Source organism: Grampus griseus, assembly GCF_964374135.1.
Source record: "Grampus griseus genome assembly, chromosome: 5".
Lineage (NCBI taxonomy): Eukaryota > Metazoa > Chordata > Mammalia > Artiodactyla > Delphinidae > Grampus > Grampus griseus.
The window spans coordinates 128,368,746-128,386,344 of NC_138998.1; the positions used below are offsets into that span (position 1 = coordinate 128,368,746).

At 40.1% G+C, this 17,599-nt stretch overlaps 1 protein-coding gene across 1 annotated transcript in view; it reads left to right on the forward strand.

The window, feature by feature from the left end:
• The first annotated feature begins 228 nt into the window (after window positions 1-228).
• The window catches only part of BACH1 (BTB domain and CNC homolog 1), a 45,848-nt gene continuing 28,477 nt past the window's right edge, over window positions 229-17,599 (forward strand). The window contains exon 1 of the mRNA XM_082655441.1: window positions 229-306. The gene's annotated coding sequence lies outside the window, so the exon portion shown is untranslated. The remainder of the gene's footprint in view (window positions 307-17,599) is intronic.

Below are 17,599 nucleotides of genomic sequence, written 5' to 3' on the forward strand. Positions count from 1 at the left end.
CTCTAGTGAGGGCGGGGTTTAGGCGCTACAGAGCGGGAAGGGCGGGGTCTCGCGAGGCAGGCCTACGGGGCGGGACCTCGCGAGGCGGGCGGGGCTTGGGCGCCGGGAGGGGGCGGAGGCCGCGACTGCGGAGGGAAGGGGAGGGAACGAGAGGGGAAGGGAGGGGAGGCGAGGGAGGAAAGGGAAAGGAAGGAGAGGGGAGGGGCGGCCGGCCGCGGAGACGGAGTGAGTCACCTGATAGCTGCCCGCGCGGCCCGCCAGGCTCGCTCGCTGCCGTCAGTCGGGCTGCGTCGCGCCTCGGCTCTGGTGAGTAGCTCGCCTGTCCCGGGCGCCCTTCCCCGGCAGGGTCCGCGCGGCGGCGTCTCGCGCGCGGTCTGGGCCGCCGGCCTGTGAGGGGCGGTCCGCGGGCAGGTCCTGGGGAGGCGGTGAGGGAGACCGGGGCTGCTGCTTTCTGGGCGGGGGGCATTAAGCGGGGCCCGCGGGGGGCGGCTGCAGCTCCCCTTCCTGGAAGTGGCCTCGTCCGCCGGAAGGGGCGACGGGTCGGCGCCCCGTGGCCCCGCGCGCGGCCGGCGCCGTTGTTTACGGGCCCGCGCTGTACTTTATCACGGGCCGGCCGGCGGGGGGCCGGGATGTACTGGGGCCCGGGCGCCCGCTCCCCCTCCCCCGCCTCTCGGGCACCCGGGTCCGAGCCCGGCACCCCCCCCCCCCCAATCCCCAGCCGGCGCGCGGCCCGCCGGGGCTGTGACACATCAGCACCGCCCGCGCGGCCGGCCCGGCTCAGTATCGTCCCTCCGCCCTCTCCCACCACCCTCGTTAGCCGCCGCGTCCGGCGAGCTGTTTGCCTCCCGTCTGCCCAGCCTGGGTGTAGGTCGCGCGTGTAATCACGTAAGAAAGGCCGAGTTCGTGGCTGGAGCAAAAAATACCACCCTGCGGGGCTGGGTTTAGCGAAGATTGGTTTGGGGGCCCGGAGATCCCAGGGCTCCCTTTGTTGGAGTTTTGCCCGCGCGTTGTAATTAAAGACTCCCACAGTCGGGTGAGAGTGGGTGTTGATCGTAGAGACACCAGCTTTGTGCTCGTCTAATGAAACGCGAGTGCCATGGCTTTCTCTTTCTTGCACGGTAGTTTAATGTCACTGAGTAGAATTGTACAGAAGGTTTTTGTGCAGTGAGCCTTCTGCGTTGAATTTGGGCTGATTCAAGGTATAGCGTAGTAGTGATTGTGAAAGAACGTGTGTGGGAAAAACAGGCTCCAATGTCACGCTTGAAGGAACAAAGGCTGTTTTGTAGGGATGCCTATCTTTTGGGAGAATTCTATCAGTATTGGGTCTGGAGGGTGCCACGACTAGGTCTTTGTTCATGTAGTTTAACACTGCTTATATCCAGGAGGGTTTGCATTTCAAGCAGTTCCGAAAGATAAAGGGTGGAAACACCGGAGGTGTTAGTGTCAGAGCGCTTGAGCGCTTCACATGGTCAAGCAGAGAAGTGGGAAGAGGCCGGCTGCTTCTTCCTGGTCTTGGGTCGTGGTGCAAGGGCTGGGCTGGGCTTGAAGGCGCTTGCCACTTCAGCCTTTGGATTAAAGAAGCCTGGGGAAAAAGAACACTTGGTGAGTCAGCTGGGAGTAGGATGGCCTTGGTTTAAGTGATGGCATGGCATCGTGCATTATTGTTGTTTAACCTGTGGCTCTGTCAAGTGGTTTACCATTGTTCAATATGTTGGTTGGCTAACAAGGTAGATGACTCCTTAAAAAAAGTTGGGTTGCTGAGTCATTCGCCCCAGCCTGAGAGGTAATTAGGAACAGCTGGTGCAGATACTCTCATCACATGCCTCCACTGTAAAAGGCCAAGGAGCACTGAAGAGGGGTTGCTTCAGAGGCCTGAAGCTGGGGTTGTCTGTGTTGATACAGGTAATCAGTGGGTGAGGTGCCAGCGCTCTTAGGAAGTGGCCAAGGAGCGCTGAGGTGGTGGGTAAACACAGAGCAGCCTCGTGACCTACTGCCTGAGAAGTTTGTGCTGGAGAGAGCTAAAACTGAGGAAGAAATTTGCAGCTAGGAGTCACCTCTTAATAGTAGTGTAAGAAAAATATTTACTCTTCTTATTGTACTTAGTTTCCCTTTTGTGGTTTTGTTGTTTTGTGGTTTATACATTTCAGAAAGTGAACTTAATTTGTTCTTCATAAAGATTTCTTTAGGAGAACACAAAAGGAGCCTTCCTCGTGGTTTTCATGGCCCCTGGCTTTTCATACATACACTAGTTGTTTCTGGTGGCAGAGAGGAGGGGAGGGAGAATGTGGGTGGAATTAACAAGTCTCTTTGGGTCGAGTCTTGAAAGCACTGTCTGAAAGCACTGTCGGGTGAAAGGCAAACCATATGGATCATTGTCTTAGTGATGGCGCTGGTGTCTTTCCATCTCGGATCATTACTTCTTGCTTTAAAAGTGAGCACAGGACCCAAGCATACAGTCCCTATTGCTAACAGAGTTTAGGGAAGGGAAATGTGGAGTGGGGGGATCTGACCCTTATCTGTGGTCAGAAGAATGACTGATTGTTATTGACGGTAGCTCATTAAAACATTCTGTAGTAGAAAAAGATGCTTTACGTTTGGGACTAGAAGAGATTAAAAATCATGAATTTTTTAGGGATTAGGGATTCTAATGTGAGTGCAAGATGATTCATTTGGAAGAAAATAATAAACCCTTGATTTTTTGAAAATTCACTTTTATATAAAATAAGAAAGACATTCATCTTCAAGATATAGGGTAACAGTAGTACCTGCATGTTATATAACTTGGGTTTATGCCACCCCTTTTCTGTTGGGGAACATAAAGAGTTTGTTAACCACTGCCAGTAACACTCTTTCAACAACTGGGGTACTTTTTTTTTTTAAATTTGTGATTTCCTCTTGAAAGCTGTCATTCTTTCACATGTTCTTAATTCATTTTAATTTTTATTTCACATGTAGTTCTATTCTTTTTATGCTGTATTTTAAAGATTAGAAGCTTAAGTGTAAATTTCTTATTGCATTGTTGATGTGGAGAATGGAAATAACAAAAAATACATTGTTGCCTATTACATATAATACCGTGTATTTTGAATTTGGAGACAAGCCAGACGGTTGGTTTGTTTCATGGGTATGATTTGAAGTGTAATAGGTAAAAAGGGTATAATGGGACCACCAGAAGATAATCTGCACATTGGAGTATAGTTTGTATATAACAAATTCTTTGAAAGATCACTGTTACTCCTTGAAGTCTGCATTTTTGGGGGCCAGGTTTACAAGGGCCCCCTTTAACAAGGATTAATAAGACTTCACATCCAGCAAATCACTTGGGAAGTGGCATTCCCCCGGCTACTTCTCTTCACAGTGCTGATCCTCTCCCAGACTTACGTTTTAAGAATCATCTCGTCCTCCCAATTTTCTGACTAATGTTCTGTTAATGGGAGAATTTCTTTAACCCTAAACTCACATTTTCTGAGGGTTCTACTAAATGGAGGGTGTATTTTGTGTGGCTGAATGGGTGACTTATGAAACTGTTACAATTTTTTAAAATATGCCAAACAAGGTAATATGCCGAAGCTCAAGGTGTGGGTAATTTGAGCATTATTTGCCAGAATCCAGGCCCCTTGGAGAAAGTAAACATTTCAAGACTGCAGATAAAATATAGACTTATACCACCATGAAACCTGGGCTTCTGGCTTAGTGCATAGCATTAAGAAAAGTGAAGTTGTAGATTTGATCACTGTACAGTTGACAGAGAAGCAGTAAGCAAAGTTGTTAAAAGTGGGCCATCTGGAGCCAGACTGCCGAAGGTCAAGTTCTTGCTTTGTTACTTACCTGCTGTGAAGCCTTAGATAAGTTACTTCACTTAGTTGTGCCTCTTTTTCTCATCTGTAAAATGGGATGATGATAATAGAATCTATATCATAGGGGTTGTTGTAAAGTGCATTAATATGTGTTAAGCAGTTAGAACAGTGCTGGCTCCATATTAAACATCAGTACGCATTAGTTGTTATTGTCTGTTCTTCAGAATCAGGGAAGCGCTTGATTACACAGCCACATTTTGCAGCCTCCCTGAGCTGCATTTCACGGACTGATCAGAGGAGAGAGTGAGGAGAAGCGTGGGTGTACAGCACGTGGCTGCTACTGGGAAAACAACTCAAGTGAACATTCTGACAAATCAGTAGCAGCATCTCAAACACCCAACTTCTGAGGGCAAGTAACATAGGACATGGCTTTTTAGTAAAGGAATCTAACAGTCCCAGCAAAATGCTCTAGAGGCAGTTTTCACCAGTTATTTGGAATTGGCTTTTGAAGAAATAACATCTGCCATCCTGCATCTAACCTATTCTTCATGTTATAATTGAGGGCACTGTGGTCCAGCAGGGTTAGTAACCTGTCTACCCCCTTCCTGCTTATTAACATCAGGACAGAACTCATTTTTTGATTCTCATAACTGACTTGCAGTGAACATTTAGAATGTAAATTTACCTGCCAGTTACTTCTAAGTATTGTATTTTCTTTAAATGACATGTTTGTGCTAATATAGAAAAATTATCCATGATAAACAGTAAATATGTTTATCATGTGGCTTCTTGCACCCGTTAGTAATTCAGAAAGGTTGTGTCAAACATTTTGACCATCCTTTTGACTAGAGTGTAAGTTTCTTAATGAAGATACATGTCTTCTGTTTATCTCCATGGAACAGTGAACGTGCTTTGGCTGTTTGTTCAGTAAACTGTCAGTTGCTGCACTAGTATAATATGGATTCATTTTAGTTTTGTGGTTTTGAAACTTGGGGTTTTTTAAAGAGTGAAAGAGAAAACGGTGTATGTTGTACCTCTTAAGTTATTTTAAATATGCACCGAATTGAAACCCTTGATCATTTAGAATTCTACTTTCTGTTTCCATCATTGGTGTGAGGATTGAGGAAGCACCTGGATTTAAATCATTTAGTTCATCTCCTGAGATAGAAAGAAAATTTGTCTTCTGACTTCTTTTTCCTTGTAATTGACTTAGAATTGGATTGAGCAAAATATAATTTGGGTTGTCTAGATGCTAAACCTCTTATACATCTAATACTTTTCTTTAATATGATCACTCCTCTGGAACAGATCCTTTGTTTTATTTAGGATCAGGGACAATTTAGAGACTATTAGTAGGATCATAAAAATTGTCCCCAAGCAAATATAAGGAACAAAGAAATAGTGGTTGCCAGGATCTTGGTTGTTAATGACTGTCCTAGGAGCACTGTGGGCATGCAGTGGAGTTGGCGGGCTGCTGGCTCCTTTCTCAGTACTGGCACCGTTTAGAAAATGTTACATCGGTGCAGGTGAAGCTGTGTGCAAATCATATTCTTTTAAAAATAAATTTAAGTCATTTTCTTAATGCCTTAGGAAAGTTAGTAATCAAAGGATATATATATATTTTATAAATTTATGTATTTTATTTATTTACTTTTGGCTGCGTTGGGTCTTCGCCGCTGCACGCGGGCTCCCTCCAGCTGCTGCAAGCAGGGGCCACTCTTCGCTGCAGTGCGGGCCTCCCACCGCAGTGGCCTCCCTCGTTGCGGAGCAGGAGCTCCAGGGGCGCGGGCCCCAGCAGTTGCGGCACATGGGCTCAGCAGCTGTGGCTCGCGGGCCCCAGAGCGCAGGCTCAGCAGCCGTGGCGCACGGGCCCAGCCGCTCCGCGGCATGTGGGATCCCCCCAACCAGGGCCCGAACCCATGTCCCCCGCATTGGCAAGCGGACTCTTAACCACTGCGCCACCAGGGAAGTCCCCAAAGGATATTTTTGTAAGAAAATAACTGTTCTTAGCTTCTATCTGGTAAAGTCATTTTCACTTTTTTAATTGGTCATTTCTTAGATTGAATCAGAGTCATAGTGGTTAGCTTTACTCCACTTCCCCATCCCCCATTAAAGTGGAATTACATTAAAAAGTGTTTTATATAGTGGGGTCATTTTTTCAGTTCCTTTGTGCCTGGACCTTGTCAATATCCCACCTCTAAGGTTATAGACTAAACCTGGTATGGGGAATATCTTACCTCCCTCTTCTGCCTTTTTTTTTTTTCCCCTGTCATTAGTCTCTTCTTTTTACTGACTGGTCATCCTCTAGGATTCCCAGGGGAGATGTTTTTGGCCTAAGGAGATGAACTCTTAGGGTCTTATTGAAAAAATGGGAAGACCCTACTTGCTGGTTTCTTCATATCCTTAATGCCTTATTCCTTCTCTAAAATGTGCCAGCGTCTTTTGGAAGTCAGTTAAATCAGTGAGGAGATGTACTTATCCATCAGAGAGTTTGCTATAAAATAGGTGGTTATAAAAGATTTATTAGTCTTTCAGTGAACTTATTAGGTTGTAATTATTAGTTTGTCAATTTGGAGTAAGTGCGTTTTGGTAAGATCAGTAATTTCATTACTGAGTATTTTACACTGAACTGTTATTTTATAAAATGTAAAGTGGTTGTCAAATCTTGGCCCAAGACACTTTACATTTTCAGAGTACCTGATGTCTCTATTTACTCTGTTTTTCTGAGGAGTGTTCCCAGCAGGGCTTCTCTAGATAGGATTTACTACTAAAATTAAAAGGGGAAGTAAGAAAAAAGACATTGCCCTTTTAATCAGTTTTCCTACATTAGTAAGAGACTTTTGAAGTAGAAAAGAATTTTGCCCAGCTGAATAGGGATCTTTGCTTCATTCCTTCATTCCCAGTTGTCATCCAGAGATATCAAAGGAAATGCTGCTTAGGGATGAGTCTTAGCTATGACCAACTTTGCCTGCTTCATTGTCTCTTGGACTGTTGCAAGTACTGTTCAAGCTCTAGATATATTTCTCTGGGTTTTTAAAAAAAACGTGTTTTGCATTTGAGCACAAGTCTGTTGTCACTGGCCTGGTTTGTTGCCTGTTCCAGACCCCAGGAGGTCTGGGACACCTTTTCCTCTCTGGAGCAGGTTGGCAACAGTGCTCACCAGTGGCAGAGCTGCTCAGATACTAGCACGCCTCCCTGCCATTGCTTCTCATACACCAGTGTGGAAACATCCTCTTCTCTCCTACTGAGTTAACTTTGACCAGCTCTCTGATCCCTGGGGAGTAAAGAATAATTGTGTTTTTAAGTTTCAAGGCACTTTGGTCTCTTATCTTCCTGTGCGTGTTGTTCTTCTCCCCAGTTTACACTCAAACACATATTCTGGTGTGAGTAGATAGTAGGGTTGCTAAACTTATTTCAACATTCATGGTATGCCTACGTGTTAGGTATTGGGTGTACATTTGGTTTATGAAACAAATATTTGTGCCTTGATATGCCAGGAACTTTTCTAGATGTTGGCAATACAGAATTATTCAGAGGTTACAGTCTGACAGGCAGACCATTACTATAGCATGTGTTAATTGCTAAAATAGCAACATGTAAGATGTGGCTTGAAACCATAGGGTATGAGAAGCCTAAGTTTTGGGAAATTAAGAAAGCCTTAGGAATGTCAGTGATGAATGCATAATTTAGTGGAGGAGGCAGCTTGTTTTGACCACTCTTTCGAGAAGCATAGCAATGAAGAGTAGGGAAGAGAGAGATTTTAGTTGGGGGAGGTTGGGTCAAGAAGGTTGTGTGTCTGCATCTGTATGTATTTAAAAATAAGGTCAGTGGGAAAAGGTTGAAAATGTAGGATATGTCTTTCTTTTGTCTGTGGCTAGTTCCTCCTATGGTTGCAAGATGACTGGCACAAGTTCAAGTGTACCAGTAAATATAACTGAGGTTCTTGGAAGAAGACTTTTTTTTTTCTGTGATGTCTCTTTATTAGTGATAAAAGCCTTTCCCAAAGACCTCATAGTGAATACCACCCTAGCCTCTCCTTTGTGGGGCCAGCATTGCATAAGTTTACGCCTAAATCAGTCAACGTGAAGAGAAGTGGGACCACTGTGATTGGCTTAAATGGATTGCGATTCATCTTGGGTTGGGACTAGGGTTTGCTACCCCAGAAACTCATGGCCTCAGGTAGAGAGCAGATTTGTGGGCACAATCAGGATGTGGTTAGAAAATGAGGGGGCGAATGGAACTGGATGGCCAACAGTGTCATCCTTGCCTGCTACTTATATCAACACTACACACAGACGCATACTTCTGAGTAGAAAAAGAAAATGTGATTGTCTTTGGAGTTTTTGGTGATTTTTTTCCTCTTATGTATCCTACTATGATCAAGTATTATTTTTACAGTCAGATCAAATAAATGTTTTATTTTAAAATGATTTTAAAATTGAAAATTTGCCTGTTCTATCCAAAAAATTACATGTAGTAGGAATACATTTCTTTCAGTACTGTAAACCAGGGGTCCCCAACCCCCAGGCCACAGACTGGTACTGGGCCTTGTTAGGAGCTGGGCTGCACAGCAGGAGGTGAGCAGTGCGCAAGTGAGCGAAGCTTCATCTGCTGCACCCCGTCGTGCACATTACCGCCTGAACCATCCTCCCTGACATCCGTGGAAAAATTGTCTTCCATGAGACCAGTCCCTGGTGCCAAAAAGGTTGGGGACTGCTACTTAAATAGTTCTAAGGTTCTCTGTTATTCTCCTAATACTTTCAGGGAAAGAAGAATATATAATAATATCTTGTAGCTTCTGATTGTGTCTATACCAAGAGGACCACTCTCTCTCTTACTCTGTAGGGCATGCCCATCTGTGATGTCTGTGGCTCTCAGTGAGTGGTGAGGCTAGTCTGGTTTGAATGGAATGGTTGATTCATTGCCTGGATAGGCCAGCATTCTTTGGAACCCACATTCTTGAATCTGGGATACAAACAGGAACATTACTCCCTCTTTACACACTCATTCTTCTTCTAGGAGGGAAAGCTGTCCTGTGGTTAGTTTATTTGCCATTCCTTTCAGACTTCAAGAATAATTCCACTTTAATTTTAACTCCTAAACTGTTTACTGCACTTTGATATGTTCAAAGGACTTGTGTTTCATTCTTGTTCCTTCTTCTCAATCTGAAGTTTTGGTGCTCTGTATGGATGAGAAAGGCAAACAAATAATGTAAATACATAAATACTTAGTGTTGTAAATTCATAAAATAGAAAATAATTACTAATAGTTTTTTTTCTATTTGAGAATAACGAATAGCTGTGATAGATGGTTAGGGTAGGCTTCTGAAATGGTGTTACTTTTTTGGATAGAATTTAGAAAGACAATACTGCCAAAATAATTTTCATCTCAGGTAAAAAATCAATAGTATTTACCTACTCAGTTGTTCCTCAAATAATATTTGAACTGAGAAATATTTCAGCTTTTTTTTTTTTTTTACAGGCCTCAAATTATTACTTATTTGACTAAATCTTGTGACTGTATATTGGAAAGTAGCTATCTGAGGGCTCAGGTGGAAAGTCTACAGCTCGTTAATCTCCATTTTAGAGATGGTAATTTTGACTTCCAAGTTAACATCAATAACAAGAAATAGATTTTAAAATTTTAGTTTTAGCTATGTATATTGAGATACCTAGTACTATAGTGCCTACCACGGATTAGTGGATTAGGTTATCTTTAAATAAAGCATTTCAATTTAGTACCTCTACTAAAATTAAAAAGTTTCATATCTGTGATTCATATTCTAATTGCTCTACTGTAACTGCTGCCTTATTTAATTAACATTGTTACTTAACACTTTTTCCTCTTAATCCTTTTTTTTGACTCAAATTTATTATGAGTTGGGGTGAGAAGGTGTTTAAGGAATGGTTGGGAATTTGAAGGGCACCTTTTTGGTGGTTTGCTTGTTTTTTCAGTTACTTTGCATGCTATATTTGTCAAGTCTTAGACCTACAGAGGATCATTCTGACCTAGATCTAGTTTTAGGGCTTTCACTTCCTCTCGGCAATCAGAAGTAAATAATGTGAATCACGGTTATAATTTTTACAGTTTGAAAACAAAATAACATATGACTATTTCATTATGAATATGGGACATGAACACTTATTATTCTATATGGAAAGTGACTTTTGGTGAAATATCTCCAGCTGTGTGTCCTTCGTTTAATTTTCCATATGTAGTTGGGTATAACTACAAACTTTGATTTAAGTTCAGCATAGTTTGGTGTCAGATTCTTTTTAACGATATATGAGATTATGTAATCCAAGAAGTGTTAATCAGAAATTAATAAACTAAATATTGAGTAATAAGGAAAAATTTCTATTCCATAAATCCCCTTTTAATTTGTCTAACGTTCTCATCACACACACAGGATACTTGAGACATTTCCCTCTAGTCTTGTTTTTTTTATCCTCCTCACTTTTACCCCCACCCTCAAAACAACCTTGCTATTCAGGCCATGTCATATGAATTGAAATGTAATATTTGGACCTGGGGCAGAGGAACTTTTTAACCTCTAAGTGACTGACCCTCTAAGGGCTTCAGTTTCCTCATCTGTAACCAAAGTGTGGAAGTGGGTTGTATTGGGTGAGTGTGCTCTTTCAGTTGCTAATTCTTTGGGTCTGTGAAATTATCAATTTTCTTGAGCAGACTTGTATAATTTTAATATTTTCTTTTTATCTTGTTGAGATCTTTATTAGGCTTACTGACACTTCATTCTTAAAGGTTCAGGAATCTCTGTATTTTGTAGTTTAACTCTTGGGTTTGTAGAACCTTTGAAAATGCAGTATTCTTTTCATCATCTTTTGGATAAAGATGGCAATAATAATAATAAAATGTTAATGATCTCATGCCAGGCACTGTGCTATTAAATGCGCCCAGCCATTCAATCCTTAGAGTAAGTGTTGATGTTGTTTTCCTTATGGGGAACCTAAAGGGTGAGGTCAGGTATCTTATAGATCACACCATTGGTAATGTCTGTAGAACCTTAATTATATCCCAGTACTTCCCATTCTTTCCAATATCATGCTGCTGGTTGTTTTAAAATACCTAAAATTGATATTCTTTTGCATTTCATAATTATGTATATTTGGTGTTTAGCACTTTATCCTTTTCGAAGGGCTTTGTGACATAAGTAGGGCAGGGGCTCCCTCCTTAAGTCTCAAGGGTACACATTTGCCCGTGTTCACAGAGCTAGACCTGACTTGATGGGTTTTTCCTCCTTATTTTCCTGTAACAGGGTTCTCTTTTTCCACATCACAGCATCTTTTTATTTTAAATTTCTATAAAATTTAATTTGTTCTTTTGTGTTTACTTTGAAGATATCAGTGGAGGCTGCTGTGTTTTAGAGTTGCCCATGAATTTTCTAGATAGTGACAAACCAATATCCTGACTAGTGGAGGAAGTATCCATTATCAAGGGGGAAAAAAGTAATTGACATCCTTTGGGAGCCTTCAAGACAGCCAAAAGAAATGTGAATTGCATTTTTTCCAAAGGCATATGTTTTTGTTTATGGTTTGTTGTCTCTTTGAACATTTTTCTGATTATAAAGTAATATGTGTTTATGGTTAATAATTTGAATGCAGAAACAGGCAAACAAAAATTACCTAGATGTAACCATTGTTAGTATTTTGATACATATCCTAACTAGAGGTGGAGGAACCAAGGTTTCTGGACATGTTAAATGTGAAATGCCTGTTAGACAAACAAGTAGTAATTTGAGTATGCAGTTGGATACATGAGTACGAAGTTCAAGAGAATAGTCAAGATTAGACCAAATATAAATATGAGAGTGTACAGTAAGTCCATGAGTGATCGTGTCCACGCTGTGAATCTGGATGAGTTCTCGTAGGGAGTGTTACAAAGAGGAGGCGAGATCTGAGGACCAAGCCCTGGCTCTCCAGGATTTAGAGGTTTGGAGGAGAAGGAGGATCCACGGAATTGACAGGGGGCTGCTGGTGAGGTGGTAAATCTGAGGCCAAGTGAAGAAACGATTTCAGGGAGGGAATGATCACCCTGTTGAATGTTGCTGAGATGCTGTCTAAGAAGACCCAAAATTTGCCATTTGGCAATGTGAAGGCCGCAGATCCTCACAAAGTAATTCCCATGGAGTTGAGGGGAAAAGGTCTGATTTCAGTGGGCTCAAATGAAATTGGGAGAGAGGGAAATGGAGATGGTGTGAATATAAACGGCTTTTTTGGGGAGTTCTACTATAAAGAAGAGCAGTGAATTTTACTGTAGTTAGAAGAATGTGGGGAGGGTCAAGAAATTTTATTTCAAGAAAAGAGCCATTACAGTATTTTTGTATGCCAATGGGAATGTATGTATTCATTTTTTCCTCATATTTTGCTTGGTGAGACTTTGCAGAAGTTTGTCAATTTTATTGGTTTCCTTAAAGAATCAGCTCCTGGGGGAAAAGGGGATTGGAAGGGATTGAGATTGACATATATACACTATAGAAACTACGTATAAAATAACTAACTAATGAGAACCTACTGTATAGCACAGGGAACTCTACTCAGTGCTCTGCGGTGACCTAAATGGGAAGGAAATCCAAGAAAGAGGGGATATATGTATATATATAGCTGATTTACTTTGCTGTCAGCAGAAAGTAACACAACATTGTAAAGCAACTATACTCCAATAAAAATTAATTTTAAAAAAATCAGCTCATGGTTAAGTCATCAGTTCTATCGAAAATAGCTGCAAAATTTTATTATGTGAGTGGTTTTCTTGGTGGAAATACAGTAGATTTCATTAGATTCTTTAAGTCGGAGAACGAGCGCTCCAGTTTGGAAATTTTAACAGCTTGTTTCCCTAAAAGATACCCTTACATTTTTAAAAATTCTATCTGAATTGATATCTTTGTCAATATGATATGTTAAACAGTATGTATAACATTGTTCCCAAACAAGAAGAAATCTTACTATATTTTTCTACCCTTCCTTTCGCCTAGTTTTGTTAAAATAATCTAAGATTTTGGTTAACGATTGATTTTTCTCTTTATCAAATTCCTTTTCTATTTGAAGAATCTTTGAAAAGTTGCATTAAGACTTACAGCCAAGTTATCAACAGTTTAGACTTAACTGAGTTTCACTATTTTTTGTTTACTGTCTATTTAAACATCTTTTAAGGTTATGTTTTTATGAAGTATTACATATTTTTGATTTAAAAACAATAAATTTATCATAAAGCACCTTCATCTGTTGCACACCTAATTCTGCTTCAAAGATAATATTCATCTTTACCCATTTCTGCTATTTAATTTTTTAGAGACACAGACCTCTGTGTCTCTAAGATGTTTTATACCTCATTTTATTTATGAACCTAAGATGTTATCTGTTTACTTTCTGTTACCATAGATGTTGATTTTGTTTGCTTCTGCCGTCCCATCAGCTGTATTTATAATCATTCCATTTCTGTTCTTTGTCACCTCTACAGTCCCCCCTCCACCTTTTTTAAAATTTGGTCTCATTAATCTAAGGCAGTATCATTTGACTCTGTACGTTATAAGTTATATAGAAATACTACCTTTCCTTTCAGTTCTGTCTGATTCCATCTCTCAACTGGCCACTTTTATTTTACTAAGGTTAATAATTACATTTCATTTAATAACCATAATTAAGTCTTCCATTATTTGTTCTGAAAGTTGAAAACCAGTTAACAGTGTTAATATTATTATATCTATGTCCATATTGGGCACTGGAAAGCTAAGTAACATGCTGTTACACTTTTTTCTTTACGGTTTCACTGTCACCCTGTGCCACTCAAAAACTTTTTTTTTTTTTGTTTAAATTGAAGTATAGTTGATTTACAATGTTGTGTTAGTTTTAGGTGTACAGCACAGTGATTCAGTTATACATCTATATCTATGTATCCTTTTTCAGATTCTTTTTCCGTATAGGTTATTAGAGAATATTGAGTATAGTTCCCTGTGCTGTACAGTAGATCCTTGTTGGTTATCTGTTTTATATGTAATAGTGTGTAGATACACACTCTTAATCCCAAACTCCTAATTTATCCCTCCCCCCCAACTTTCCCCTTTGGTAACCATAAGTTTGTTTTCTATGTCTGTGGAGCCCAGGCTCTGGACGCGCAGGCTCAGTGGCCATGGCTCATGGGCCCAGCCGCTCTGCGGCATGTGGGATCTTCCCGGACCGGGGCACGAACCTGTGTTCCCTGCATCGGCAGGCGGACTCTCAACCACTGCGCCACCAGGGAAGCCCTGTATGAACTATTTGTATGTTTGGAGATTAATCCCTTGTTGGTTGCATCATTTGCAAATATTTTCTCCCATTCTGTAGGTTGTCATTTTGTTTTGTTTTATTTATGGTTTCCTTTGCTGTGCAAAGGCTTTTAAGTTTCATTAGGTCCTGTTTGTTTGTTTTTGTTTTTATTTCCATTACTCTAGGAGATGGATCCAAAAAGATATTGCTGCAATTTATATCTAAGAGTGTTCTGCCTGTGTTTTCCTCTAGTTTTATAGTATCTGTTCTTACACTTAGATCTTTAATCCATTTTGAGTTTATTTTTGTGTGTGGTGTAAGAGAATGTTCTAATTTCATTCTTTTACATATAGCTGTCCAATTTTCCCAGCACCACTTATTGAAGAGGCTGTCTTTTCTCCATTGTATATTTTTTGTTTCCTTTGTCATAGATTAATTGACCATAGGTGCCTGGGTTTGTTTCTGGGTTTCTATCCTCTTCCATTGATCTATATTTCTGTTCTTGTGCCAGTACCATACTGTATTGATTACTGTAGCTTTGTAGTATAGTCTGAAGTCAGGGAGCCTGATTCCTGCACCTCTGTTTTTCTTTCTCAAGATTGCTTTGGCTATTTGGGATCTTTTGTGTTTCCAGAAACATTTCTAACATCAAATTCAAATAATAGTTAACAGTTACAGAGCACTTGTGTGTGTCAGGCACAGTCTTAAGGACATTATGTATATTATTTCATTTGATCCTCCCAACAAAAAGTACTATTCTTGTCCCTTACTTCTCCCCCCCCCCAAAAAAAAGGGAATTGTCAGAGAGATGTAAAGTAATTTGCCCAACTGGCAGGGTTGCCATCAAGCTGTAAAATACTATTATGTGCTGTCCACCTCTGGAGCTCTCTAGAGCAGCCAGCTGCCATGTTTGTGAGGTTCTGAGAGAGTCAGTCTTAGGTGTGCTCTCTGATGATTAATCTCTGTCCTTCTTATCTCTCGCCCCTGATTGTGGGATCTTATAGATGTCTGGGGTGAATACTTTGAAAGTGGTGTGGGAATGCGGGTGCTGAGTGAGTTGGGGAATTTTACTCTTCAGGGGAATTGTTGGAAGTTTTCACTCTGCTTTTTTTTTCCCCTTTGAGTTTCTTATAGGAGTCCTAAGTTAACTGGGATAGTAACTAGTACACCCCCCTTTCTGCCCATCAGTTGCTCAGCTTAGAAAACCTACAGTTAACATCATATTTCATGGTGAAACATTGAAAAATGTCCTTACAGGAAGGCAAGGATGCCCTTTCTCACCACTCTCACTATTCAGTCGTTGCAATAAGGGGAAAAAAGAAGTAAGTGTAAAGATGGGAAAGAAGTAAAACTGTCTCTGTTTGCAGATGACATGATTGTGTACATAGAAATCCTAAGGAATCTACAAAGAAACTGTCAGAACTAATAAGAATTAAGTAAGGTTGCAGAGAATTTAAGGTTAATATTAAAAAAAAAACTATGTTTACATAGTAGCAGCAGAAAACCAGAAAATGAAGTTTAACAAACAAATCCGTTTATAGTATCTACAAAATACTGTAAAATACTTAGGAATAAATTTAACAAAAGATATGCAAGCCCTCTTTACTAAAAAACATCAGAATAATGCTGAGAGAAATTAAAGAAGACCTAAGTAAATGGGGAGATATGCCATGTTCATGCATCAGAAGACTCAGTTTGTTAGATGTTGGTTCTCCTAAAATTGCTGTGTAGATTCATTGCAATTCTAATCAAAATTCTACTGGCTCTTACAACTCAAGAAGTAGACAGCCCAGTTAAAAATGGGCAGAAGAACTGAACAGACATTTCACAAAAGAAGATATACAAATGGCCAATAAGCATATGTAGGGATGCCGAACATCATTAGCCATCAAGAAATGCAAACTAAAACCACAGCTCTATACCACTGTATATTTATTAGGTTAGTTAAGATTAAAAAGACAGACAATACCAAGGTTGGTGAGAATGTGGAGCAGCTGGAGTTGCCATACACTGCTGGTAGCAATGAAAATGATACAATTACTTTGGAAAGTGTTTAGCAGTTTCTCAGAAGTTAAACAGAAACCCACCATATCACTCCACTTCTCCACTTCTAGGTATTTAGTTACCCAAGAGAAATGAAGTAATGTCCATGCAGATGTTCACTGAAGCTTTATTACAATAATCCCAAACTGGAAACAATGTAGTTGTCCTCCATCTTTATTACAATAAAAAGTCCATCTACCATTAAATGGATAAACAAATGGTGGTACATACATATAATGGAATAGTATTCAGCAATAAAAAACCCAAACATCTAATGTCCGCAACCTGATCGTCATTAAGCCGAGTGAAAGAAACCCGAAGCCAGAGTACATAATGTGTGATTCCATTTATATAAAAATCATAGAAAATGCATGCTGATCGACAGTGACATAAAGCAAATCATTGGTTACCTGGAGCCAGGGGAACAAGGAGGGAGAGACCTCAAAGAGGCGTGTGGAATTTTGAGAAGTGATGGAAATTTATCTTGATTGTGGTGGTGGTTTTATTCACATATACAAGTGTCAAAACTCATTAAATGCTCTGCTTTAAACAGTGCAGTTCATTCAAGGAAAATCATACCTCTAAGTTGATAAATAAAATAGTGACTGACAAGTGCATGTTAGAAAATATATAATTCAGTAAATAAGCTGTACCGGTATAAGCCAATTCTAGTTGCTAGTTCACGTTTTCATAACATAGTCATATTCCATTGAGGTGTAACAGTCTTACTAAGAATCACATCGCCGCCAAATCTGTTAAACAAATAAAAGACTTCATTGTTTCTTAAAGTTTTTGTAGTGAGAAGGTATAACAGAAGAATCTGTTACTCTTGTTTTAGTTCTGGTACTTGGATTTCCTGTGTTCCTTTTTTCTTCCTTTATTCCCTTCCAAGCTATTTTAAACTTATTACCCAGAAGTTAACAAATTTGAATTTGTTGATTTGGGAAGTAAAAAAACCTTTTGTTTCTGATCTGTTACCAGGTGAGTCCATAAACAACTGTAAACTTCTGTAACCATTCAAACTTCTCCCTTCTAAGTATAATTTTAGCTTCATAATTTCACATATGGAATTAGACCAAGTAAGTATAACAAGATCCATGATTAAATATGTAATTTTCAATAATAGGAAAAGTAAATGGAAAAAAATCCAACTTTCTCTCTATGGAACTTCACATTTGTTGTAATAACCATGAGCTGCAGAAGTTGTAGTGATTCCCTCACCCCATCACCTCCATTTTTAAAAAAGCTATAGCATCTTTTGTTACATAATTTTAACATAGATTGTCAGGTTGTTTTCCCATATGTCACTGTAGAAGTCCTTAAAACACAATGTCATCGTTTTTGGTGCTGCTATAAGCACTTGTGCTACTTACCTTAATTCAAACTTACGTTTTCTGTTTTCCTTTAGCTTTTTTTGGTATATGCATCCATGTACCTTATCCAGTCATACTTAAGATTTTTTTTCATAAGGCTGAGAGAAGTGGATTTAGAAAATGT